The following is a 26499-nucleotide window of genomic DNA, read 5'->3' as shown; positions in this document are numbered from 1 at the left end:
GTAAAATGATATTTTACCAGAGATAATTTTTTTTACCCTGCAGAACTTCCTTTGCACTCCTTTCCTTTCCTTTCCTTTCCTTTCCTTTCCTTTCCTTTCCTTTCCTTTCCTTTCCTTTCCTTTCCTTTCCTTTCCTTTCCTTTCCTTTCCTTTCCTTTTGTTTTCTTTTTGCACTTCTTCAAGTGTAGGTTGCTGACAATAAATTATCTCAGCTTTTATTTTCTCGTAATGTTTTAATTTTACTTTCATTTTTGAAGAATATTTCCCCTGGGTATAAAATCCTAGATTGGCAGTTTTTTTCTTTCAATATTCTAAAGGTGTTATTCTGTTACGTTTTTAATTGATGAGAAGTCAGTAGTCATTCTCATTGCTTTTTCCTTAGAATGGAATGTGACCTATTTATTAGCTTAATTTAGTCTGGTTCCTTAAAAAATTTTTTTCTTTATCTTGAGTATTAGCATTTAGCTATGATATACTTTTCTTTCAATTATCTTGTTTGGATTTTGGTGAGCTTCTTAAGTCTGTCTGTATGTTGAGGTCTTTCATCAGTTGTGGAAAACCTTAGCTGTTATTTCTTAAAGTGTTTCTTGTTTCCTTTTTTCATCTGTGTTTTAAAACTTTAGTTTGTATATTAGATTGTTGTCTGCTACCTAATGCACCTCAAACTGTGTTCTTTTTCTTTGTTTTTTAGTAATTTTTTTTCCCTATAGTTAATTTATGTTGGCCTTTCTTCAGGTTTATTGATACTTTCATGCTGAGTCCAGTCAGCTTTTAAGCCCAGTCAGTTAATTCTTAATTTAGGTAGTGTTTTTCTTTATAGAACGTTCATTTGATTCTTTTAAAGATGGTCCATTTCTCTGTTGAAGTTTTCAGTCTCTTCATCTGTTTTTAACCTTTTTCTTAACTTACATATAATAGCTAAAAATAATAGTTTAATAGCTGATGGTCTCTGTTAAGTCCAACATTTAGGTAATATGTGCATCTGTTTCTGTTAATTACTTTGCTTCTTCACACATCTCACATTTTTCTGTTGTTTACCAGACATTGTGCTTAAAAGAACTACAGAGGCTAAAGAAAATAACATTTTTCCCTAGAGAGAGAAAACCTTTTCCTATGGAAGGCAGCTGTGACTGAGGGTCTGATCTCTTGGCTTTGATGGAGGGTTGGAGTGGATAAGGGCTAGGCTGCAGTCTGGTTTGTCTCAGTTCACATGTGTTTTGGAGGTCTAGGTTGAGGTCTGTTCTATGTGTACATTAGACCTCTCCTGTTAGCAGAACTCTGGGGTCTAAGTACCATCTCTTTATGAGATCTTGCTCAACATTATTGTCAAGCTTCCAGTCCCCCAGATTGTTGCCACCCTGAACTTCTTTTGTGGAGAATCAGTGGGTAGGGAGAACTAGCTTTGAATTTGGGGTTTCTTCACTTCCTATACCAGGAGTTGACAAATTGTGGCCTCCAGGCTAAATCTGGCCTACCACCTGTTTTTGTAAATAGAATTTTGTTTGGGCACAGCCATATCTCTCATTTGTTTATGTATTGTCCGTGTCTGCTTTCATGCTGCAAGAGCAAAATTCTGTAGTTGGGAAAGAGACTGAAATATTTACTGTTTGGCCCATTATGGAGAAATTTGGTTGCCCCTGTTAATTTGCTGTCAAGCCATTTCACACAGTTGTTAAAAATTTTGCTGATTTCTGTTTTTTTCGTTTACTTGTCATTCTGTTTTTTAATTTATTTAATATATTTTAATTGAAGTATAGTTGATTACAATACTGCATTAGTTTCACAGGTACTTGCCTGTGGCAGACTAGTCTTCCTACTGCTTTGACTTAGTTAAATGACCAAAGTGATCTTAAACTTCATCAGATTGTATCAACCCAAATCTTAGAACTCTACAGTAGATTTCAGTAGGTTTTAGAATGAAGTTTAAAGTCTTTCACTAAGCTTATGAAGCCTTTGTTAACACTCACCATTTTTTTCTTCTTAATCCCCTCACTGGTCTTGCTTCTCAGCCCCTACCACATTCAAACTGCATCCAGTTACCCTTTCTATTCTTATTGTACACATCACTCTTTGAGGTATTTTACTTTGCATGGTTTTGATTTTTGTTTGTGTTCCTTTATAAATGTTAGGTCCTACAAGTTCACTAACTATATTATTCCCAGCATTTGGAATAGTGCCTGGAAATCAGTAGATCACTACAAATTTTTGAGTGAATGGATAAATATACTATTTTCTCTGACTCACTGTCATCTGCCTTACTCTCATCCTGCTGCCATATTAATTTTCATAATTAGAAAATTCTTTGCTTGGCACCTGACCTTACCCAACTTCTCTAGCCTTATTACCTACAACTCTTACTCAGAAAACTTTCTACTTTATCCAAGTCAGTCTTCTTAATACTTTGTATTTTTTGTACCCTTTTGATCAGGACAATCATCTCATCTGGCACTGAATAAATGAGACTGTTAGTAATGGAATTAAGTCTAAACTGAGATCTGAACACTAAATGTCTTTTCTTTGAAGTAGCAAGTCAGTTTTTAGCAGATCTTAAATTCTTCTACCCATTTTTTAATCAGGTTGTGTGTTTTTTGATGTTGACTTATATGAGCTGATTATTTAAATAAAATTTTAAAATAAAAATAAAATATATTTTTAATGCAGTAGAATATTGGTCTCAGTCATTTTTCTGCCCATACATTCCTGTAATATTTACTGAAAATGTTAGGGATTCTCAACTAGAGTGGCAAATACGAAGATTAGAATTGGAGAAATTAAGTTAGATAACGCCTCCCTTCTAGTTGTGGGTGTCTTCTCCATTCTTATATGCTTCAGGTAGAGTATTTGGGGATAGGCAAATGGGGATGGGCAAGAGGGTTGGCAAGGAAGAAGGGATTGACAAATAGTGAAGGACATAGTGAGAAATTTCAACAATGAGGTGCTCAGTACAGTGTTTAGAAACTGCCATAAGTTGATTAGAAGCCTGTGTCCTTCCATAATTCTATAAGATCTCTTCCTGATTACCTTTGACTTCATTTCCTGTAGCTGTACCTCTTGTTCTTGTACACATCATTTCAGTCATACTAGCCTTCTCCTGCCTTAGGAGTTTTATACTTGTTGTTCCCTTTGCCTGGAATGTTAGCTCCCTTACTTCACTGGAAACTATTCAGAAGTCTCCTTCTAATTGAGGTCATTCCTGGCTACCAGATTTAAGACTCTAACCCCTTCTTTAATTTTGTTTCACCTTTTATATTTTGTCTGTGTTGCAGTTATCACTATCTATCTTATTATCCATCTTGGGTTATTTTTTGTTGTTGTTGTTGTTGTTGTTGTTTTATTATCTGTCCTTCCTACTAGAATACAAGTTTTGTGACAAATTCATTCTCTTTTCTACTGCTGTATCCTTAGCACCTGCCTGGCACATAGTAGGCAGTTAGTGATATTTGTTTTAAGAATGAATAAAGTTTTAAGGAAGAGTAACTCTGGCATCAGTATATAAAATGGACTGCAATGAGGAGATACTAGTTAAAGATGATGAAAAGCCTAAAGAAGTGGCAGTAGGAATAAAGCAGATACTCAAGAAAGACATCTTTGAGATAGAGTAGAAAGGATTTGGTTATTAGAGTGCCTCAGAAAGGAAAAGAAAGAGGAAGTAATTTTTTGTGAAATTTCCAGATAGAGAAACTGGCTAACTGGTGACATTGCATTATTCCAGGCTCATACTAGGTACACAGTGATCACATATTGAATGATTAACTACCCAGAGATACCCTTTGCAGTAAATTTTGCTTTCAAATGTAGTTTATTTAACTCCATAGTTTATTTCTGTTCTTCTGTGTTCCTTTCTAATTTAGTCTTATTTGAGCTTCTTTTGGGATTATGCTTCCTCTGGGATTATGCTTCCTCTGGGATTATGCTTCCTCTGGACTTAGGACAGTTTGATATCATAAGACTTTTTACTACTGCATTGCCATATTTCATCCTAAAGATTCATTTCCATTATTGCCTGCTTTCACAGTTTGGTACTTTCATAGTTTACTGTTTCCATCCTTGTTGATGGATGAAGAAGGAAGCCAGAGGAAGCTATGTAGGGTTTATGCTGTCAGCACAAGTCCTTTTGTGACTAGTTCTTTGTGATTTAAAGGAAGTAAATTTTCATTCTTCTATTTAGTTTCTGCCTATCCTCAACTTGTACAAGGTGCTTGAAATTTAAAATAGTGATTTCTTAATACTGATTGAAGTTCCCCTGATAAAAATGTCTTTGATTATTAATCCAATCTTATATATTTTAAACAATGTATTTTTTAAAAGGTTAAGTTATTTAAACTGGTTTAATTTGCACACTGTTCTTGCAGATCAGTTACTTTAAAAATCCAAATGTATGTCAGATATGCCACTTAGAATCCTGCATTCTTATATCTGAGGGTACGCAATGAAGAAAAATATTTAGGAAGTAGATTCTAATTTTTTACTTAAAATTTGATCTAATTAGTGAGTTAAATATATAATTTTCTTTTTAATGCTTTATTTTTATAAGCATATTTTGATATATAATAATGCTGTCACCAAGTTAAAATTATAAATTATTTTAACACTGTCAGATTTTTCATCTGAATATGTCTAGCTTTTTGTTTTCTTAGAAAACTTTATATTTCAAATAAAGAAAACTTACAGATTTGTGTTTTTGCAAATTTATGATATTCTATGCCACATGGCCTCCCCATGCTATTTAATATAATCATGCTTACTTCTGCTTGTAATATATGAGAATTTTAATAAAAATACATGCATGTACCCATGATGGTAAAAAGCTAACAGTAGAGCGAAGAAATGAGTGAGATGCTAAAAGGAAAAAAGTATCTTTTAAAAATTGTTTTGGTGTAGCATTCATAGACAGGTCCTCAAGGACCTCTAGAATGTATTTTTACAAATGGAAAGCACCTTGCACAACTTGTATGTCTTTTAAGAAACTCAATAACCAAAAATTTAATCTTAAAAACAGGTTCTGCATCCCCTGCCATGTTTTCAAAGATTTCTTATATTTTAAGCTTTATTTGATTTCCTAGAGAAAATAGGTTTACTTACTTTTTTCTAGATTCAAAGTATTCTGACCTGGAGTCATGATTTTCTTTTATTCATCCCTAAGTATCTTGCCATTAAGAATCCTAATTTTTAGAGGCATTACAAAGGGATCTTTAATGCCTTACCAAAATGAAAGTAAGCTGGTCCTGTTTTTAAACCAAGGATGAAAAAGCTGGGTTTTATTTAATTTTTTTCTCCTAAACCATCATTAATCTTTTACTTTCAGTAAACTGAAGGAGCAGGTAATATTGAAAATGTCATCCTTACTATTAGAATGAGACTGAGAGCCTTGCATGGTAACTGCATGATGCAGCAAATTTCAAATAAAATATCTTTTATAAAATTATTTCATGTAACCAATAGGCTATTTCAATGAAGTAATATTAATGAAAAGATATATGATAATTTATAGCTATGATACTAATTTTATTTCTGTACAAAATAGTTTTACTATCCTCAGATGAATCTGTGGTATATATATATAAAGATACAAAACTTGGAAAAATACTGTTCATCTCTGCATATAGTTGATTTAGATTCAGCATACATTAATTGACTCTTACGTTTTTTGCACTATATTAAACACTTTAATCAAAATCATACTCATTTATTATTTAATCTACATTAATGCAAAATATGTGTAATGTTTGAAAATTGTGGGAGGATTTCCTTTTTGCTCACCAAAGATGTTTTAGGGAGCCTATGGTTTTGGTTAGGAAAAAACTTGGTAAATATCATTTATGGTTATTTTAAAGCGTTTAGGTAGTAGTCTATCAAGCATGTTATTGGGAGCAGAGATATCTCTTATCTATTTTGTTTCCTTGGTCCATATTAATATTTGTTACATGGCATGAATTTTCTTAAAAACTCATGACATTATTTTATCTTACATTTTGCTATTTAAAAAAATCAGATAAAACTAGCTTTGAATCATTTAAAAATAACTTAGTGACCCTTTAGTGCTATTTGATGGAACTTGTGATGATGGATATATTTTACAAATCTGCATCATCCAATACTGTAATGGAAGGAACTTATGACTACCTCTAAACGTGGTTCATTAAAAATCACTCCACAAAGATTTTTTTTTTTTAAGTGCTTATTGTGTATCATTCATTATGATACATTATGGAGACAGTTACTACTCTCAGGCAACTCAAAATGAGAGACAAGAGAGAATCTTAAACCAATGGTGACAACAGCTGGGGAATAGGCAGGGAGGAAGAGAATGCAAGTTGAACTTTCAAGGATAGATATGTGTTAGGGGTCCACGTAGAGAAAGTAGCATTTACCAGTGAATTCTCTATTCCTGGAACATAGGTTGAGTTAGAAAGTTGCTAAAAAGAATAGACAGTTAATCACTCATCAGTTAATACAGTGTTTTGTATGCCATGCCAGAGTTCAGATTATATCCTTAAAGCCACAAGTAAGCCATTGCAGGGTATTTAAACTGCTAAGTAAAAGATTTTAACATCTAAACTCAGCAATTCTGCCCTAGATTTATTAAATTTGAGATTTCTAGAGGAAATGAGTTTTATGTTAAAATTTAAATTTGATTAGATCCTATAGTCTTTTCCCTGGTCACTTTTATTTGCTATTGTAGCAGTTAAATGGTTAGAATTACCAAAGATCCAAGTTAGAATGACTGAGATATGAAGGGGATATATAAGTTTACATAATGAAGAATTTCGGTGATATGGTGATTAAAGGTAAGTTAATTCTGAAGCTCAGTAGCATCACCAAGGACCCATTTCCCCAGCCCCCTCTTTGTGCTCTGGCATTTTTAGTATATTGTTTATTCTTCTCAGATTTGTCCTTACGTAGATGCAAGAGGACTGCCTTACCTTTAACTTGTGTACCCACACAGTTACTCAGAGACTGGTAGAACAACTGGTCCTTTCTTGGGTCCATCTTTAAGATTAAGAAAAACTTTCCTGAAAGCCACATCTCTCCCTCTCCCATTCACTTCCCATCTCATTGGCCAAATTATAGCACATAACCTTTCTTAATACCAATTAATGGAATTGCAACTGGTATTCTCAAGATTCATTTACTAATTAAGGTTTGGCTCTGAGGCTAGCGAGAGAACCAGTCTCTCTTGAAGCAAATAACCAAAAATAAAATCAGGATTCTATTAGTATGAAAGAAGGGATTGGGTAGGCAACCAGAGGAGTCTAGCACTTTGTTTTACTATAACCTAGTTATGGGTTTTGTTTGTTTATTTTTAAAACTAGCAGTGTTTCCCATACCAGCAGTTAGAAAGACAAGCCTGTATTTGTCCCAAAATAGGAAAGACAGGACCTCCTTACATTTGTTAATACTACTAATATTTTGCTATGAAGTTTGCTGGTGGTATAGAGCTGTTATGCCATGAATCAATCTCTTTGAGTTTTATCTACATTGAAAGTCTTTAAAGACTTGGTTTCTGACCTACAAAGCTGAGGACTAGGCTCTGAACTATAGGATTTTACTGTATGAGACACCTTGCCTGGGGAACTAACGAGCCAATCGTCTCAGAAGATAGATTTCTATGATTGTTCTTGGTTAGGGGAGTTCTAGTCTGGAGTAGGAGGGGAATGGGAGATCTGCTCTTACTTTATTTTTTTTCATGAATATTATTTTAAATGATGTGAATCCTCTTTGTGTCTGTAAGGGACCAGGTTTTTCAAACACAAATATTTGAAACAGATTTGTCTGCTTTTTTGCTGTCACCTAACTGCAAAAGACTTGGCTGCTTGAAAGGGAGATGTTCAGTGAGAGAAAGACAGCATTGAATAAAAAAATTATTTTTTTCAAAATAATGCCTGTCTTTACTTTTTTGCACTAAAAATTGACCTCATGCCTTATTCCACTACCTCTGATATTATTCATATATTTCATATACTAGTTGGTTAATGCAGCCATTTCTTTACTCAGAATATTGTGTTGCTTTGCCATTCTTTTTGTTCCCTTCTTAAGAGACTGATGACCAGACTGCTAATAAATCTTAATTCTGCTAACCTTCCAATCACTTCATAATCTGAGGCTACAGTACTATTAGAGACTATTTAGATGCTTCTTTCCTTCCTCTCTCTTTGCTTTCTGTCTTTTCACCCCTGATTATATAGTGAGCACCTACTATGGCCAAGTAAAGTACTGAGACATACAGTTTATTTAGGGATATAAGACACAGTCCCTATTCGATTATACTCCACAGTGCAAGTAATCCAATACTATTAAAATATAGTGGGAGAAGTATTGGGATAAAGATCTGCATAGCATACTATTGGAGTACAGAGGAAGGATTCCATCTCAAACTGGAGGGAGATAGAATAATTCTTGGAGGAGGTAGTGACTATCATTGAACCTAAACAGTAGTTAGCCAGTTTGAGAAATGGGGAAAGGTAAGTTTCAGGCAGGGGATACAGCCAACATAAGGGCATGAAGTTGTGAGAGAGCTTGACAATTAGGAGATGAAATGAGGGTTGGTAAAAAGCAGTTCCTAGAAAGAATGTGTGTGTGCCACCTTTAGGAACAATTGTAGCAGCATCCGGTGAGAGATGATAAGAGCTTAAAATAAGAGGGTGGCAGTGGGGATGAAGAGATGTCAAGAAAGAATCAACTGAGCTTGACTGGGTGTGGGTCAAATGAAGGAAGAGCCGTAGTCTTACTTATTCATTCACTCAACAAAAATATTTACTGAGCGCTTGCTATGTGCTGGATGCAGTTAGAGCCGCTGGAGATAAAGCAGTCCTATAGATCAAGTTACTGTCTTAGATAGTAACTCATAGAACTTATTCAAGGATGAAGCCCATGTTTCTGGCTTGGGTGATTTGGTGAATTGTGAGTGCCATTCATTTGAGGTTTGAGGGGAAATGTAATGAATTCAGTTTTAGAGGTAGCAATAGTTTGAGATGATGATGGGATAACCAGGGGAAGTTAGATATTTGGATTAAGCTCTCAGAGGAGAGGGTAGAGATCTTAGAACCATTTAGTAGTGGTTGAAGTTTTAAAAACTTATCATAAGGTAAAATTTACTTTGTGTGTGTGTGGGGTGTGCCATTCAATGAATTTTAACACATAGATGTGTATAGCTGCGACCACAATTAGGATACACGATGGTACAGGTGGTATTATGATATCCCTTTCTGCTCACACCGTTCCATCACCCCTAATCCTGGAAACTAATGAGCTATTTATTCTCTATCTCTGTAAATTTTTTTTAAAAAAAGAATGTCACTTAGTGGAAAATGGAATAATACAGCCTTTTAAGACTGGATTCTTTCATTTATCGTAATGCCTTTGAGATTCATCCAAGTTGTTGGTCCAGCAATAGTTCTTTTTTAATTGCTGAGTAGTATGCCATTGTATGGCTGTATCACAGTTTGTTTATTCATTCACCCTCTGAAGAACATTTGGGTTGTTTCCCATTTTTGGCAATTATGAATAGAGCCACTATAAACATTCATAGACTTGTTTCTGTGTGAATGTAAGTTTTCATTTCTCTAGGGTCAGTGCCTAGGATTGGGATTGTTGGTGTATGTTTAACTTTATAAGAAGACTCTGCCATGCTGTTTTTCAGAGTGGCTATGCTATGTTCATTCCCAGCAGCTATGTATGAGAGTTTCAGTTGTTTCACATCCTTGCTAGCACTCAATATTGTCTATTTTATATATATATACACACATATATATGTATATATATTTAATTTTAGTCGTTCTATTAAATGCATACTCTTGTCTCATTGTGATTTTTAATTTGCAGTTCTCTATGGTGAATGATGTTGAACATCTTTCATGTGCTTATTTTGCCTTTTATAAATCCTCTATGGTGAAGTATCTGTTCAGATCTTTTGCCCAATTTTTAATTAGGTTGTTTGTTGTCTTACTATTGAGTTTTGAGAGTTCATTGTATATGCTAGAAACAGGTCCTTTGTTGGATATGTGATTTGCTTGTTTTGTTTATTCTCATAACAGCGATTTTTGCAGAACAGAGTTTTAAATTTTGATGAAGTTCAGTTAATCTTTTTTAAAAAATGGATCATGGTTTTTGTATCATAATTAAAAACTGTCTAACCCAGGTCATAAAGATTTCTCCTATTTTATAGTTTTATATTTAGATACATGATCCATTTTGAATTATTTTTATGTCTGAGGTTAAAGTATGTTTGTTTTTTGCATCTGGATATGCAACTGTTTCAACTCCATTGTTGATAAGATTATCATTTCCCCTTTGAATTGCTTTTGCACCATTGTCACAAATCAATTGACTATATTTGTTGGGGAGATTTCTGCACTGTCTGTCCTGTCCTACTGATCTGTTTCTATTTGCCAGATATCACAGTGTCTTGATTATCGTAACTTAATAGTAAGTCTAAAAACAGGGTAGTGTAATTCCTGCAACTTTGTTCTCTTTCAAACTTGTTTTAGATATTTTAGATCCCTTTACTTTTCTGTATACATTTTAGAATCTATAGCTATGAAAATATCTTCTGGGATATTGGTTAGAATTGCATTGTCTATGGATCAGTTGGAGTAGAATGGGAATATTTCCATATCAGGTCTTCCAGTCCATGAACAAATGTTTATTGATGTCTTACTTGATGTCTTTCATCAACACTTTGCAGTTCGAGCATATAGATCCTGTATTTGTTTTGTTAGATTTATAGCAGTTTCTTTCCTTTTCTTCAAGCTATTATTAGTAGTATTGTGTTTAAAATTTTGGTTTCTAATTGTACATTGCTAAATATATAAAAGTATAAATAAATAAATAATTTTGAAACACAGTTTTTTGACTTTGTGCTGTGACCTTTCCTAAACTTAATTCTTAGTTTTAAGAGGTGTTTTTGGGGTGGGGGGAGTTGGTTTGTTTTTGGTAGATTTGTTTGAATTTTTTATGTGGAAAATAATGTCTTCTAAGAATAGGAACAGTTTTTTCTTCCTTTCCAGTCTGTATGCATTGATGAGTATTTCTGGTATGCTGGTGGGTGAGAGTGGGTGTTCTTGCCTTGTTCCTGATCTTAGGGGGTAAGCATTTAGTCTTTGACCACGAATTATATTAGCTATAGGTTTCTTGTAGCTGTTCTTTATCAAGTTGAGGAAATTCTCTTCCATTCCTAGTTTTCTAGTTTTTGTCATAAATAGATATTGCATTTTGTTAAATGCTTTTTCCTTATCAAATGATATGATCATGTGATTTTTCTTCTTTGAATCATTAATATGATGGATTATGTTGGGTGATTTAAAAATATTAACTAGCTTATTAGCAGTCCCAGGATAAACCCCTCTTGATCATAGTGTGTGTGGGTTTTTAAAAAATACGTTACTGGATTTGATTTGCTAATATTTTGTTGAGGATTTCTGTGTTCATGAGGGATGTCGGTGTATTTTTTCTTTTTTGTAATGCTTTAGTCTGCTTTGATATCAAAATAATTTTGTCCTCATAAAATAAGTTGGGAGTATTTCCTTCTTCTTTCTGAATGAGATTGTTTGTAATTGTTGTTTCTTTAAATGTTTGGTAGAATTCACCTGTGAAACCATCTGGGTGTGGAGATTTCCTGTTGTAAAAGTTTTTTAACCACAAACTTTAATTAATAGTTATAGGAATATTTGGGTTACTGTTTAATCTTAGGTGAGTTTCAGTACTGCTTTTTATTAAAAGATGTGTTTAGAAATCCAAATTTTACTAGTGACTGGCTATGTGACCTTGGAAAAGATACTTTAGGGTTAACCTCTCTGGTTCTTAATTTGTTGATCTGAAAAATTAAAGAGTTAGATTTATTTGTCATCTTTAAGGTTTCTCTCAGTTTTTAAATTCTGTTATTCTAGTAGAGTAAGAGTATATACATTTGGAGTTTATGTGAAAGGATTGTGGGTCTCTTGTTTTTTGTTTCATCTGTCAGTGTTTGGATAATGGTTTACTTAGGTTCAGTTTTCCTTTTAAGTTCTGTATTCTTATCAGTGGATTATTTATGACAGAAAGATATGGTTAGAGGCAGGCCTCTTTATGCACTTACACATGATACACTTAAATGGCATGTGAAAAATTTTTTCTAAACTATTTAAGAAAATGTGTTACTTTTTGATATACTTTCTTGAAAAAGTTAAATGATCAATTTAGGATTTATAAAATGTTAGAAATATATTTTTTTTTTTGGTGGTTATCCTTCTGAATCTTCATGATTTGGTGGTTTTCCCTCTGATTTAAAAAGTCACTCATTTTTGGCTACTGAATAGAGATAATGTCTGTATAAGTATTTTGTGTAAAATTCATTTTTAAAAGATGCATACTGTTGTGTATCCTGATCATTTATTGGGTTAAAACAAAGTGAAAGTAGCATACAGATCTGCTGCTGAAGGAAACATTAAGTTGCAGGCTGCAGCTGGAGGATTTTACGTAGGCACCTGTGGGTTTGAGTGCGTTCAATATACAGACTGCAGTAGGAGGCTGGCACTGCCTCTGCTGACTCCAGTACACTCCTTCACTGCTGTTCTGCCGATTTCTCCACTGTCCAGAAGACAAACAAAATGGTGCAGCACGTAGAGGGCATGGGAAAAAAATAACCGTCAATATGATCCAAAGGTGGGTTTGCTATACTGAATAGCAGAGAAAATTGTTTAACAGGATTAAAAGCTTAGATATAGTTCAGAATGCCAGATATCCTGAGCTGTTTTAATATTTGATTATGGCCACTTAGGAATGAAAACGTATAGTTCTGAAATCTGCATGCCCTCTCTATATAGAGGTTTCAGGTATATTGTATGTGTAGCATTAATAAATGCATGCATGGTAGCTTATAAACAGATTTATATTTGTACTAAATATGTGTAATGTGTGTGTGTATATACATATAAATATATACATATACATGAAGGGTTTTTTCTTATTAATACCAGATTTTTTAAAAAGTAAATACTTAGAGGTTTTTATATTTTCTGTTGCACATTTGTCGCAGCTCCTAGCAATGTCTCTTTCCTTATATTGTTCATTTTGTAAGAGTAGAGAGCATTAGTAGAGCATTCTCTGGTGAGATGGAAAATAAGTAGAATGAATACTGGAGTTGGCACTTCATATTTTATTGATGACTGTAATGCAGTGTGAGTTCGCATTGCACATAGTCATGATTTAAATGATTACCTCTTTTATGAAAGAAAGCAAAATGTTAGTAAGAACGGCCATGTTGTAGACAGTATAAAATAAGGAGAGGAAGTAGGACAAGTAAAATTTCTGTCCTTGGTTTCTTGAGCAACACTCAGCATTGACTGAAGGCACTGTCATTTTAGAAGTACAGTATAGAAACAACTGAACATCAAGCATAGAAAAAAACATAGAGGTTTAGTTTCCCACCCACTCCCGGAAGCACTTTACTTATGTACTCATAGGTTTTGGGTCTCGGTGGCTGCATGTTTCTGAGAAGCTGTCCAGTTGAGACAAGATATATTTACTTAAGCCACACCCAACAGAGTCAGCTTTTTTATGCATTCGGGCACTATTTTAATCCTGTGCTGATTTGTAACCATCATATGTGGGATGCCTTTGAGTTGTAAAAAGAAAGAAAAGACTAGATTCACACGTTCCAGCTGAATTTGTTCTTGAATATCTGAGTTGTTATATTAATAGCACAGAAGAGCAGCATTTAAGTTATGCAGCATTATCTCTAGCAGAGAGAGAAGAGAGAGAATGAATATTTGTGTAGTTCTAGTACAAGTGTACTGCAAGTATTCTGATACTGTAGGTAACCGTGCTGCTGGTATACTATTTTTTGACTGGTATTGTGGATTTTAAATTGGGCTATGACATTTAGAGTTCAGATTTTCTTGTTTGAGAAAATATTTGTTAAAGCATTTTAAAAACCTAATTTTTCTGTGCTTTAAAAAATTTGCAAATGATTAAGCCTGAGTTTAAAATCTGTAATGTTTTATTCTCTATGAATGACATGTTGTTTGTGATAAGAATTACCAACTGTATGACTGTTTGCTACTGTGTTGAATTACCTCATCCACTTTACTGTAGACAGAAATAAGAAGAATCAGCATTAACCTTACTAGTCTGCGGAGTGCTCATATTTTTATATTTTCTAAAACTCTTTCTTTTAGACAAAGCTAATTCACTCTATCTTCTCTCCTAAAAGAAAAAAATAACGCTTTCATCTGTACTATATTCCTTTGGTATTATTGAATAACACAGAGGAATAATATGGGATTTTTATGTGCTGAATTTAGTGACAATAGAAAGCTAACTATAAATTAAAATATACTAAATTATTAGAATGTCTCATGTATCTAAAATGTTATATAACCCTGATGGAATGTTGCAGATGAAACAAAGAAATCTGATTGGTTCCTCACAAGACACAGCAGTCTTGAAATCCATTCTAACGAGAGGCTTCTACAGCAGCCTGGATGGTTAGTTAGGAGCACAGTAAAAACATAAAAATGCCTTGGAGACAGGGAGGAGTTTGGAAGAGAAAATGAAGTAGTTATAACACTTTGGTAATCCTTATCCTTGAGCATTTTATTTCCTTGAAGGTTTTCTTCCCCCTTCAGCCTCTCTCTCTCTCTCTCTTTTTTTTTTTTTTTGCTGTGCTTATTGGTACTTCAAGGGAGTATTATATTCTATTAAGTTAACAAAAATTCTCAATACTATTATTTAATAAGCTAGAAGGGTCTCTTTCTAAAAGGAGTTTTATGTTAAGTGATAGAATGGGTTAATGAATAATATAATTTCAGAACATTTATTAAATATGGATGAGTGGGACTTACTGGGGGAGGGGGAAGGATGTGATGGAAAAGAGTTCTAAAGAACAACAGGACACTAATAGAAACTCTTTGGCCCTACCCTTTCCCATCATATTAAAATTGCATTAGATAATTTGTCGTCTAAGACTTTAGTGATGCTTGGTGAGGGCACATTGTTATTGACATTCAAACAGCAGGCTATTGCAAGTCAAAACAGGTGAAGAATTGTTTGCTGTCTGTTGGCTCTTAGAAACACCCTTGAGATGTGAGAGCAATATATGTTAGCTTTTAAGTATTTGTTATTCTTGACTAGGTGGCTTGCTGGAGTATAGTTGTAAATTACAGTACCAAATATTCAACCCCTTTGTCGTTTTACAAAGAATATTTAAAATACACTTGTAGTTTATTCTGTTAAAATTTGAAAAGTCTTGTATTTAAACAGTAATACGTCAACCTCATTTATAGGATCTAGGGGAAGGAAACATTACTGTGAGCAGGAAAGTACATATAAATTAAGAAAATAATTATTAATTTCAATTATTATATTGAAAAGAAGTGGAGAGGCATTGTAGAAAAGCCTATTTAAAGAGTATTTCTAATGTATTATATTTTGATACAGGCCAGCTATATCTTTTAGTTCCATTTCTGTGCTTGTTTTGTAAATTATCCGATATGCTAATAGAGTCAGGCTGAAGCTAGCTGGCTGCTAGTGTTACAAGCTGAAAACAAAATGGCTGGCAAGGATTAGTACTGTAAATTTGCGATAGAGAGCCGGATGCAATTAAGATATCTTTTGTGGAAGGAGCACGTTGCAGAGTAAGTTGATGAGGGAATGACTATTGTACTAGATGCTTTTGACGATAAAGAAACATCATTTTATTAAAGAAATGTACAAATGTTCTATGATAGCATAAAAGCAAAAGATTTTACGCTATAAATAGGGAATAATTCGTTTTCAGCTAAGCAATAAAAAATTCTTGTTAATATTCATTTAACCATCATTGTCTTTATAATTCTAAGATCCAGGTAGTTTCTGAGGGTATTATTTATGATTTTACAGAATAAACGAAATAGAAAATGAATACATTCATAGAATGGGGGGAAATTTAGAGATAAGTTTCTAGGAACTTCATTAATCTTTTAGATTAACATTAGATTTATTTATTTAGAAATCTTTTAGATTAGAATCTTTTAGAAGGCTAGAAGAAATGGAATAATGTAAAAATTTTGAGATAAGAATGAAAATATAGTTTAGAAAATGGCAACGTCCATAGATTTGGATATTAGTAAAGATTTTTCTCTGTGTAACCATAAGCCGTTTCCATTGATTTTTAGCAATTGTCAAAAGATTAAATGACATTAAAATTATTGATAGTCTTGGATAGATTGAGAATTAGCTTCAGGAATTGTTAATTACTTAGGGTGAAGACAGCACGTTAGCTCATGTATCTGTCTCACAGTGTAATGGCTGTGTACTGTAAGAGGGCAAACAGTGTAAATTTGTCATCCCCACTTCTCCAACACACAGTACAGTGCCCCAGCACTTAGTGGGTGCCTAGTAACTGATGAATGAAAAATAACAGCAAACACTTTGTGTGTGTGTACAAAGATATACATACATACATAAATACACACATAATTAGATTCATTTAATTTTCACAACCTATGGGATACATTCTGTTATTTTATTTTACTCATTTAGCAGAAAGATGAAGAAACAGAGGCAGAGAAAAAGAAGTTAAAGGACTTGACCAAAGTCCTACAGTAAATGTTGGAACCAGCATGTGTGCTTATGTGATCTCAAACTCTTTCATCATCTCTTCCTTCAGTAACTGAAGATTAAGATATGTTAGTATTCAACAGTATCCTTAGCCGGCAGGAGCACACATTGTATTTATATGCTCTGGCAGAAACTGCAGAGCAGAGAAAAAAGCCTTTCCGCAACATCTCTTTCAAAATTGCTCTAACTGATATTTTGTTTTCTCAAATGTTTTTTCTATCACTTAGCTATAGCTGATGGCCCATTATCGTCATCAGCTAATGTAGATGTCAGTTCTAAAAGCTATTTAAAAGCCAGAGCAAGTATATTCAGGAAGCAGTTGGAAAATACTTGAAGCTTTCTGCACTCCCCAAAATGACTGCCAACAGCTAATCAGTCATCAAGCCCAGTTGATTAAAACTTTGAATATTTCTCAATTTTGTCTTCTCCTTTCCTTTTTCATTCTCACTTCTTTATTTTAGGATTTCCTCTTTTCTCACTTAAATTACTGTGTCTTCAGTCTTAGTACCCTTTGGACCATTCTCTGTTTTGCTGTAAGAATAAATTTTCATAAATGTAAATTCCTGTAACTTTCAAAATAAAGTGTAGCATGGCTTTTCACTAGTTCTCATTGCTGTTACAACATATAGGTAGATTATATACAGACTCATACAGACAGATTAGAATTTGGTAAAAGAAAAATAAATTGATGTCTGAATCTCCTTTATGGGAGATGAAAAATTGCAATGTAATTGTATCTGTGAACAGTTTTTAGTTTAGTATAGTGTGTGTGTTTTAAAATTTACTAAGTGATGGTATTCTCTCTGCGTAATTCTGCATCTTGCTTACTTTGCTCTTGTTGGTGTATATGGACTTGGTTTATTTCTTTCATGTGTAGTATTCAGTTTTATGAGCATATTTCTTTCATCCATTTCTCTCCTAATATAAATTTGAGTTTATTTTAGTGTGTGTTTGGTGTTATTGCAAATAATATTGCAGTGAATATCCTTACACACATACCCAGGGGCTATACCTAGAAGTGGATTTGCCAGAATGTAGGCATTTGCATTTTCACTTTTACTTGATAATTTCTCTCTCAAGTCACTGCACCAATTTATACTCTTCTCAGAAGTGTTTGAGAGTTCCTGTTTTGCCATATCCTTGCCAACATTCATATGGTCAGACTTCTTCATTTTCCCCATTCTGGTAGATGAAATGTAGTATCCTACTGACTTAATTTCTGTTTCCCTATTTTCCAGTGAGGCCAAATATCCTTTCACGGATTTATTGGTCTTTCAGATTTCTTCTTTTGTTAAAAGCCTCCTCATAGGCTTCATGCATTTTCTCTTGGATTATCTATCTTTTTCTTACTGATTTGTGAATATTCTTTATATATTCTTAACAGGGTTCAGCAAATAGTCCATGGGTCAGATCCAGCCCACCGCCTGTTTTTGTGTGGATAGTTTTTATTTTAAATGATTCAGGAAAAAAAAAAAGAGGAATAAAATGTCACAAAATGTGAAAATTATATGAAATTCAAATTCAAGTGTCAGTAAATAAAGTTTTATTATGAGCTACACTCACACCGTCAAGGCTGATTTTGTGCTACAGTGGCAGAGTTGAGTAGTTGCGACAGAGAACTTTTTTCTTTCTTTTTTTTTTAATTGAAATATAGTCTGTTTACAATGTTGTGTTAATTTCTGGTGTATAGCATAGTGATTCAATTATACATGTTCCTTTTCATATTCTTTTTCATTATAAGGTATTGCTAGGTGTTGAATATAGCTCCCTATGCTATACAGTATGACCTTGCTGTTAATAAGTTTTATATGTGGTAGTTAGTATCTGCAAATCCCAAACTCCCAGTTTATCCCTCCACCCAGCCCCTTTCCCCTCTGGTAACCAGTTTTGTTTTCTGTATCTATGAGTCTGTTTCTGGAATAGAGAAAATATGGTCTATAAAGCCTAAAATATTTATTCTTTTTGCAGAAGTTCATAGACCCTTAGGTTGATCTTTAGTCTGGGACATTCACTGCAAATATTTTCTCTCAGTCTTTATTCTGTCTTAAAACGTTGCTTTTGGTTATAAGATTAAAACTCCAGACTCCTATTGAATAGAAGTTTAAATTTTTAATTTATTCATATTTATCATTCTTTCCCTCCCCTACTTTGTTTCAGAAAAGTTTCCTTAGCGATTGCAAATATATTTTCCTAAAATGATTAAAGTTGTTTTTCCATCTCAGATTTCTAGTACATATTGATTTTTTTTCCCATTAATTTTTGGTGATGGGATTATAGTATGAGAAAGGGATCTAATTATTTTTTTCTCAGATGGAGAAAGGCAGTTTTCCCATCTTGTTGTTGAGTAGCCTTTCCTTTCTTGTATTTTACAGTGCTGTTTTCTCATATCTAGAGTTTCCTTATTTACATATGAGTCTGTTTTCTGGTTCTTTTTTCGGTTCTTTCCTTATTCTTTAATTACATATTTCTATATTTTACTTGATCCTAATGATTTCTGTTATTCAGTTGCTTCATCATTGTATTCATGTTTCCTAGTCTCTTGGAGAACAAATACAAAATGGTAATACTGTAGTAAGAACCTTATTGACAAGTTTAGGGAAAGAAATATGTTTCTGCATTTTGTATATTTTGTATATCAAGGTCATGTTGTTAGCTTTAATAGCATTTTTTCCTTAAAGCATTTTGATCTTGAATCTTAATTTTCATTGCCATCATTATTACAGTCAAATAATACAGTAAAAAGTGCATGGTATTATGTTAAGTACTTAGAAAAACATATTTACATATAAATATAAACCAGTAACAACAAAGTTCTGTTTAGGCACATAAGATAAAGAATAATTTATTTGAAAAAAATTGAAGCATATTTAGATAATATATGATTTGGGGATTTTTTTTTACTTTGGTTTTTTGGTGAGTGTCAATACATTTAAACATACTTATGAGTCAAAACAAAAAGATGCTGTGCCTTGGGGATGAAGTGGGGAGGGGAGATTTGATTTTTTGTCTGTCAGTAGCTATCTTTTTAGGGAATAAGAAAAATATTTATAAGGGTTTATTTTATTGTTAACTATATGACATACAATAAAAATTCTGTTATTAGTGTATTTGAAACTTACTTATGTATGAAGTAAGTTTCATACCTTACCTCGTGTATGAAGGCAGGAATTTTGGGTGAAGACCATTTTATCCTGACTCCCCAAGTATATAGTAGTTATTTCTCAGGTTTCTGCTCTAGCCATCCTGAGAGTAGAGATCAGAAACTGAAAGAAAGTCAACATTAGGGAAACAAAGGGAGGACTAATTAGAAATGAAGCTGGAAAAGTAGAACTTTATAGATCATGTTAAGAATTTTAATCTCTTCTGATAGGAGATCATTTAAGCATTTAAACATTAAATGGGATAACTATGAGATTTGCATTTCTAAATGATTACTTTGCTGCTTTGTGGTACATTTAGAAGAAAATGTATACAGGAATGGGTGCAGGTTGGAGATGGAGACAGGAGGATGGATTCAAGAGACATTTAAGAAGGAAAATCAAGAATATTTGTGATGAATTTATTGAGATGAGGAGCCCTGTCTGATAGAATCAGGTTTGAAGGGGTGAGGGGAAGGTTAGATTTTCATGTTTGGATATTTTGAGTTTGAAGTATATTTGAGACATTGAAGTAGAGATTTCAAAAGACAGTTGTTATATAGATGGACCTTTCCAGTTTTCATACAAGTAGATGAATAAGGAGCTCCCTAGTAGAATAATGGATTTTAAAGTAAAACGTAAGTATTTGAGTTGAGAATTGAGAATCATTACAGAACTCTTGTTTGAGAATGACTTACTTGGTTTTCAAAAAAAAAAAAAAAAAACCCCAAGGGGTTAAATAATTTCATTTCTGGGTGTTCGTGTTTCCCTCCATCTAGTTCTAGATCTAGAAATTGATGAGATGCTAAATAGAGGTTAAGATTAAATCAGATTTTAATTGACTCCTTAGAGTGGCTTATTATTTCTCCTTCCTAATCCCCGATTTTTTATTCTCTATCTTCGTTAATGATATTATACTCAATCCAAGGAAATTCCCAAATTACAAATTCTAAGGAATCCAGAAATTCATTCTTCTAGTCATTTCACTCTTGTAAATTAATTAATTGAGGAGCTATTTTTTTGAGCACCTATAATGTATCAGGTACTGTTCTAGGCATAGGGGATGGAACAGTGAATACAAAATTATTTACACTCATGAAACTTACATTCTAGTGGAGAACATGACCAAGTAAAATGTAGACTATGCTAGCGTTAACTACTAAGGAGAAAAATGAAGCAGAGAAGAGAGAGAAAAAAGTATATCTATGTAAATACGTTGTGTGTGAGGGCCCAATTTTAGGTAGGGATGGTGAGGGAAGGAAGGCATCATTGAGGGGACATTTAGGTACCTACCTGAAGGAGGTGAAGAAACAAACCATAGTGATGTCTGAGAGAAAAGTATTCCAGGCAGGGGCCTTGATATGGGTACATTCTTGGAGTGTTTAAATCTTGGTGAGGGAAACCACCGTAGCAGCATGAGGTGAGTAGCAGAGGGTGAGAAATAGTTTTGATATGTTATGAATGTATGGCTGACAGGATTTATTGTTTGTGCAGTACGAGAGAAAAAGAGAGGTTAAGGATGACTCCCAAGGGTTTTGACTTGAGCAACTAAAAGAGAGGAGATCCTGTTTAGAGATGAGGAAGATTGTGAGAGGAACAGGTTTATGGAGGAACATTAAGACATGTTAAATCTTAAGATGTCTATTTGATATTCAAAGTAGGGTAGGAGTTAGTTCATGGATGAGGTCCAGATTAGAGAGGTAAATTTGGAAACAATCAGTATATAGATTCAACACAAAACCATAAATCTTTTTGAGATAACCAAGGGAATGTACACAGCATAGAGTACAGATTAGATAAGTGAGCCTTGGGGCAAGGCAGCATTTAGAGATGGGGAAGATGAGAAAGAACAAGGGAGGGAGACTGAGAAGAAGGCACTACAGAGGTAGAAAAGTGTGGTGTTTTAGAAGTTAAGTGAATAGAAAACCTTAAGGGAAAGAGAATGATTAACTACAACAAATGTTGATAAGTCAAAAAAAAAAAAGTGGGGGGGGGGGAAGAAAAAAGAAAACCGAGAAATGATCATTGGATTTAGCAGTGGATTTTGTAGATTCGGGAATTGTGAATTTTTTTGATTGTTATGGGCAAATATCTGATGGAAGTGGATTCAAGGAAGAAAAGGGAGAGAAAATTGATGATAGTGGTTAGAAACAACACTTTCAAATGGATACGAAGTCTTTGCAGTTCTAAGTCCAAAATACTCCATGAACCTATCTTTTCCTCTTTATTCTTAATGTTAGTACATTTACTCAGGCTTTCCATTCCTCTGGGCTTATTGCAACAATCTCTTTGCCTTTAGCCTATGACCCCATTGTGCCAACTTAGATACACATTCCAAACTTATCTTTTGAGAACACTAGTCAGATCATGCTCCTCCCCTGCTTAATGCCCTTCATTTTCTTTCCCACACTTATATGATAAAGGTCAAATTGATCATCATGAATAATGATTATGCTTTTTGTGATTTTTGCCTCTGCCAGCATTTCTACTTTTATATCCTGCCTCTTCCCTATACTTTCTGTGCTCTAGCCATACCAGACTCTTTGAATTTCCCTAAGTGCACTACATTCTTTTGTTCCTGTCTGTCTTTGCAAATAAAATCTGGTTCTGTTCCTGGACATCCTTTCTCATACTGTAGAAGCTGTGGCTTCCCTGGGACCCAGGTTAATGTGAAGAAGCAGAGACTATTCTAGTTTTTAGAATCAGGCAACTTTACATCTGGATGAAGTCATCATCTTGGTAGTGTAACTTCTCAAGACCAGCACAAAGGTATAAATTTAGACTAGTTAACTATAGGTAAAACCCTTCTCCACATTACACAATATTAACCTAATTTAGTCCACAACTCCCTCCTCCCCAAATCATAAAAATTCTGTAATAGAAGAAAAGAGATCAGAAATTGAACCTATGAATGTAGTCTTTGTCCTCAATTGAGAGATCATATCTTTCTGTGCAATAAGTATCTTTTACCTATAGTATCTGTCTTCTGCATTGGACAATTTCAGATGGATTCAGGTCATGACTATATCACAGCACCACTTAATCTCTACTAACATTTCCCACCTTTGGCTACAATTTGTAATCATCCAGGGAGTTTTAAAGAAATATTGATGCCTGGGTCTCAGTCTCGGTGATTCTTATTTAATTGAGCTGGGGGAGTAGCTTGAGCATAAGGATTTTTAAAAATCCCTGGATTCCTAGGTCAGTCTAATGCATAGCCAAGATTGAGACCCATATGTACCCTCCTCAGCATCCAATTTCAACAGATAAGAACACCAAACATAAAGTAAGCATGTGTGTGTACGTATATACTTAATTATTGACATTCAGTTATACTTTAGTTCACTTTGGAATTATTTCATCTTTTCTTCATCTCCTACAATGATACTGTTAGAGCTCTCTAACATGTCATGGTATGTTTGTATATAGATGTGAAAATAAACTATTCCCTTTTGCAAGGAGGTGACCTAGAATGGTGGAGAAGAGAACAGGCCCTAGCATCAGGCCGTTTCAGGTCCTGGATCCTGCACTCACTAACTCTACAACTTGACCAGGTTTGCTTGAAGTCTCAATTCCTGTTTCCTGATCTAGTAAATAAGAAAACTTGTATTTATTTTATAAAGCCTCGTTGAGGATTGAATGACATAGATTTGTAAAAAAGTTTAGCATAGTCCCTACACATAGTAAAGACCAAATAAGTAATGATTATTTTCATTAATGTTGCCACAGTCTAAGAAGCTCAACCTTCTCTTTTCCTTTTCAGTTACGTAAGATATATATACATATATATGCACACATTTATTTAATTAGTTTAGTTAGTTTCATACTATTAATAGTTTGTACTCTTGAAATGATATGGTAAAGGTGGCCATTTGCTTCTGTATCTTCCTCCCCAAAACCTATAATCTCAGTCTAACTCCAATCTAATCGTGAGAAAAACAGACAAACCAAATTGAGGGACAGTCTACAAAGTTCCTGGCCAATACTCCTCAAAACTGTCAAGGTCACCAAAAATGAGGAAAGTATGAGAAACTGTTAGAATCTGAAGAGACTAAGGAGAGATGATGATATGGTATCATGGAATGGAAAAAAAGCATTACATAAAAACTAAGGAAATTAAATAAGTGTGGACTTTAGTTAATAATAATGTGTCAATATTGATTCATTAGTTTTGACAAATGACTAGACTAAGAGGGAAACCAGGTTTAGGGTTTAAAGGATCTCCCTATGAGATTTTGTTTATTTATTATGCCCCTTGAAAGCACAGTCATCAACTTCTAAAATACTGACATTATTACTGGTGATTGCTCCATTTACAATTAACAAGTCTACTTTGTTTTCTTGTTATTAATCATCATCACTGATGAATAGCTGCATCATGAGAATCAAAACATTTGGTGTTTAGCAGAACTTTTCTTGAACTACAGATCATACTCTCTAGGACATTTTGGATGCCTTAGGCAAATACAAATTAATAACTCATCATAGGGAAGTTCTTTTTCTTTTTTAGATTTAGAGTGTACAACCTAGGTCCATGAAAACCTGTGAACTTGTCGCTTTTGTATTCTGGCAAGCTTTGAAAGTATTTTATAGTATACTTTTGAATAGTGTTAGCTGTGGTATTGATTGCATGTTGATCAGTATATTTTATTTGGTGTAGAATGCTTCCTTTTCTTTTCAGAGGAAGAACACTCAGATGTTTTCTTAAGAACTAAATAACTTTTAAGTGGATCTGGGCTTATCTATGAAAATTTTTATTGATAAGTAAAGATTATGGAGATTAATGTGGAGGATAAAGTCGTGCTTTGGTATAATGCCACTCATCTTTCCTTTTTATAGCAGTAGTTTGTATAAGAAAAGGAAAACACAACTCCTAAAAATGTGTCTTAAACTACATCAATACCACTTTTTGTTTTTTACTTGAACTTGATTTGATGAATACATTAATTTTAGAGCAGCCACTTGACAAAAGGGTAATTAAACTTTTTTTTTTGAATACCTGTAGACTCCCAAATTGTAACTGAAAATAACAAGAAAAAAAGACTTTTAAAGGCACAGTTTGAACATTTTTATAGTCGAAAGATAATCATGTAAATAATTAACTATTATACGGTGTGGCAGTGCTATAAAACAGATATGTATCATGCCTTCTGGAAGCACAGAAGAGGGAACAATTAATTCTTTCTGGTAGACATCCAGAACGTCTTTGCAGAAAAGATAAGAAATGACGTTTTAGCCATCTTTTGGTGAAGGGATATTGCTGCTGATGATAGTGACAGATTAAAAGTACAGTTAGCATTAAATAAGTGTTTATTTAGTGCCAGATGGAATGCTGTGTTTTATGTACATTACTACATTTGTTTCTCCCCACAACTTAATAGGGTATTACCATATCAATTTCACAGATAAAGAAACTGAGGTTTAGAGAATTTAATTAATTTTCTTTTCCTAAGGGTATATAAATGATAATAGTTCAAAGATTGAGTCCAACTCAGCTCTGATAGACACTAAGCGCTATTAATACATGCTGAATACAGTTTCATTATACTGCCAAATAGAAGTAACTGCATTTTAGGTAGAAGAAACAGTATAAATAAACAAATTGATAGAGGTCTTACAATGCATTTCCTTTCTGAATATCATCAAGTACTCTGGTGCTGCCAGAGTATAGGGGAGTGTGTCATTTACAATTTTATGGTTGCAAGTAACAGAAAATTTGACTCAGAATTGCCTGTAACAGGAGTGAGCAAACTTTTTCTGCAAAGGGCCATATAGCAAATATTTTAGTCTTTGGAGATCATATAGTTGCAACTACTGGATTCTGTCATTATAGTGCAAAAGTAGCCATAGACTGTATATGAGTGATCATGACTGTGTTCTAATGAAACTTTATGGACACTGAAATTTCAATATTATGTAATTTTTATTGGCCCAAAATATTATCCTTTTAACTTTTTTTCAGTCATCTAAAAATGTAAAAACTGTTCTTAGTTTACTGGCTGTCTGAAATTAGGTGACAGGCTAGATTTGGCTTGTGGGCTAGTTTCTGATCTCTGGTCTATATGATGAAGGGGATTTATTGGATTATGTAACTATAGTCCAGAGATGGGGTAGTTCAGTAATTAGTTGTCAACAAGGGTCTTAGTGTCTTCTATCTTTACCTAATTTTCTTTTTTCATTTTTAAATTTTTTATTGAAGTGTAGTTGATTTACAGTGTTAGTTTTAGGTGTACAGCAAAGTGATTCAGTTATACATATACATACATTTTTTTTTCCTTTTCAGATTATTTCCCATATATGTTACTACAAGAAATTGAATATAATTCCCTGTGCTGTACAATAGGTTCTTGTTGTTTATCTATTTTATATAAAGTAATGTGTATCTGTTAATCCCCAACTCCTAATGTATCCCTCCCCACCCTTTCCCCTTTGGTAACCATCAATTGTTTTCTATGTCTCTATCCTGATTTTCGTAGTGTTAATTTTATCCTATAGTTATTCCCCTTGTGTTTCCAAGATGGTAGCCAGAATATCCAGGGTCTCCATAGATTGTCTTCCATGTCTAGGAAGAGACAAGACCTTTTCCAGAAGCTCTTTCTAATCTCTCTTGAACTTAATCCCATCAAGTTTTACACCTACCACTCCACAGGAGCCATACTAAATCATCTACATTGACCAAATTCAGTTATCAGTTCTCAGTCTTCATATTACTTGACCTAGCAACATTTGACCTTTTCCCTTCCACGGAACTCTTTACTTCTATACCCTTCTAGTTTTGTTCCTATTC

General features: G+C 33.7%; 1 protein-coding gene across 10 annotated transcripts in view; it reads left to right on the top strand.

The window, feature by feature from the left end:
• TANC2 (tetratricopeptide repeat, ankyrin repeat and coiled-coil containing 2) overlaps nucleotides 1-26499 on the top strand; it is a 304309-nt gene that overhangs the window by 50435 nt on the left and 227375 nt on the right. The window contains exon 1 of one of the 10 annotated variants that reach the window (XM_064495694.1): nucleotides 12409-12639. The exons of the other annotated variants lie outside the window; for them this stretch is intronic. The gene's annotated coding sequence lies outside the window, so the exon portion shown is untranslated. Of the gene's footprint in view, nucleotides 1-12408; nucleotides 12640-26499 lie in introns of those variants that run through there. 10 annotated transcript variants of the gene reach the window in all.

Source organism: Camelus dromedarius, chromosome 16 (assembly GCF_036321535.1).
Source record: "Camelus dromedarius isolate mCamDro1 chromosome 16, mCamDro1.pat, whole genome shotgun sequence".
Classification (NCBI taxonomy): Eukaryota; Metazoa; Chordata; class Mammalia; order Artiodactyla; family Camelidae; genus Camelus; species Camelus dromedarius.
The sequence above is the reverse complement of the archived record's forward strand: the minus strand, read 5'-3'. Positions and strand labels throughout refer to the sequence as shown.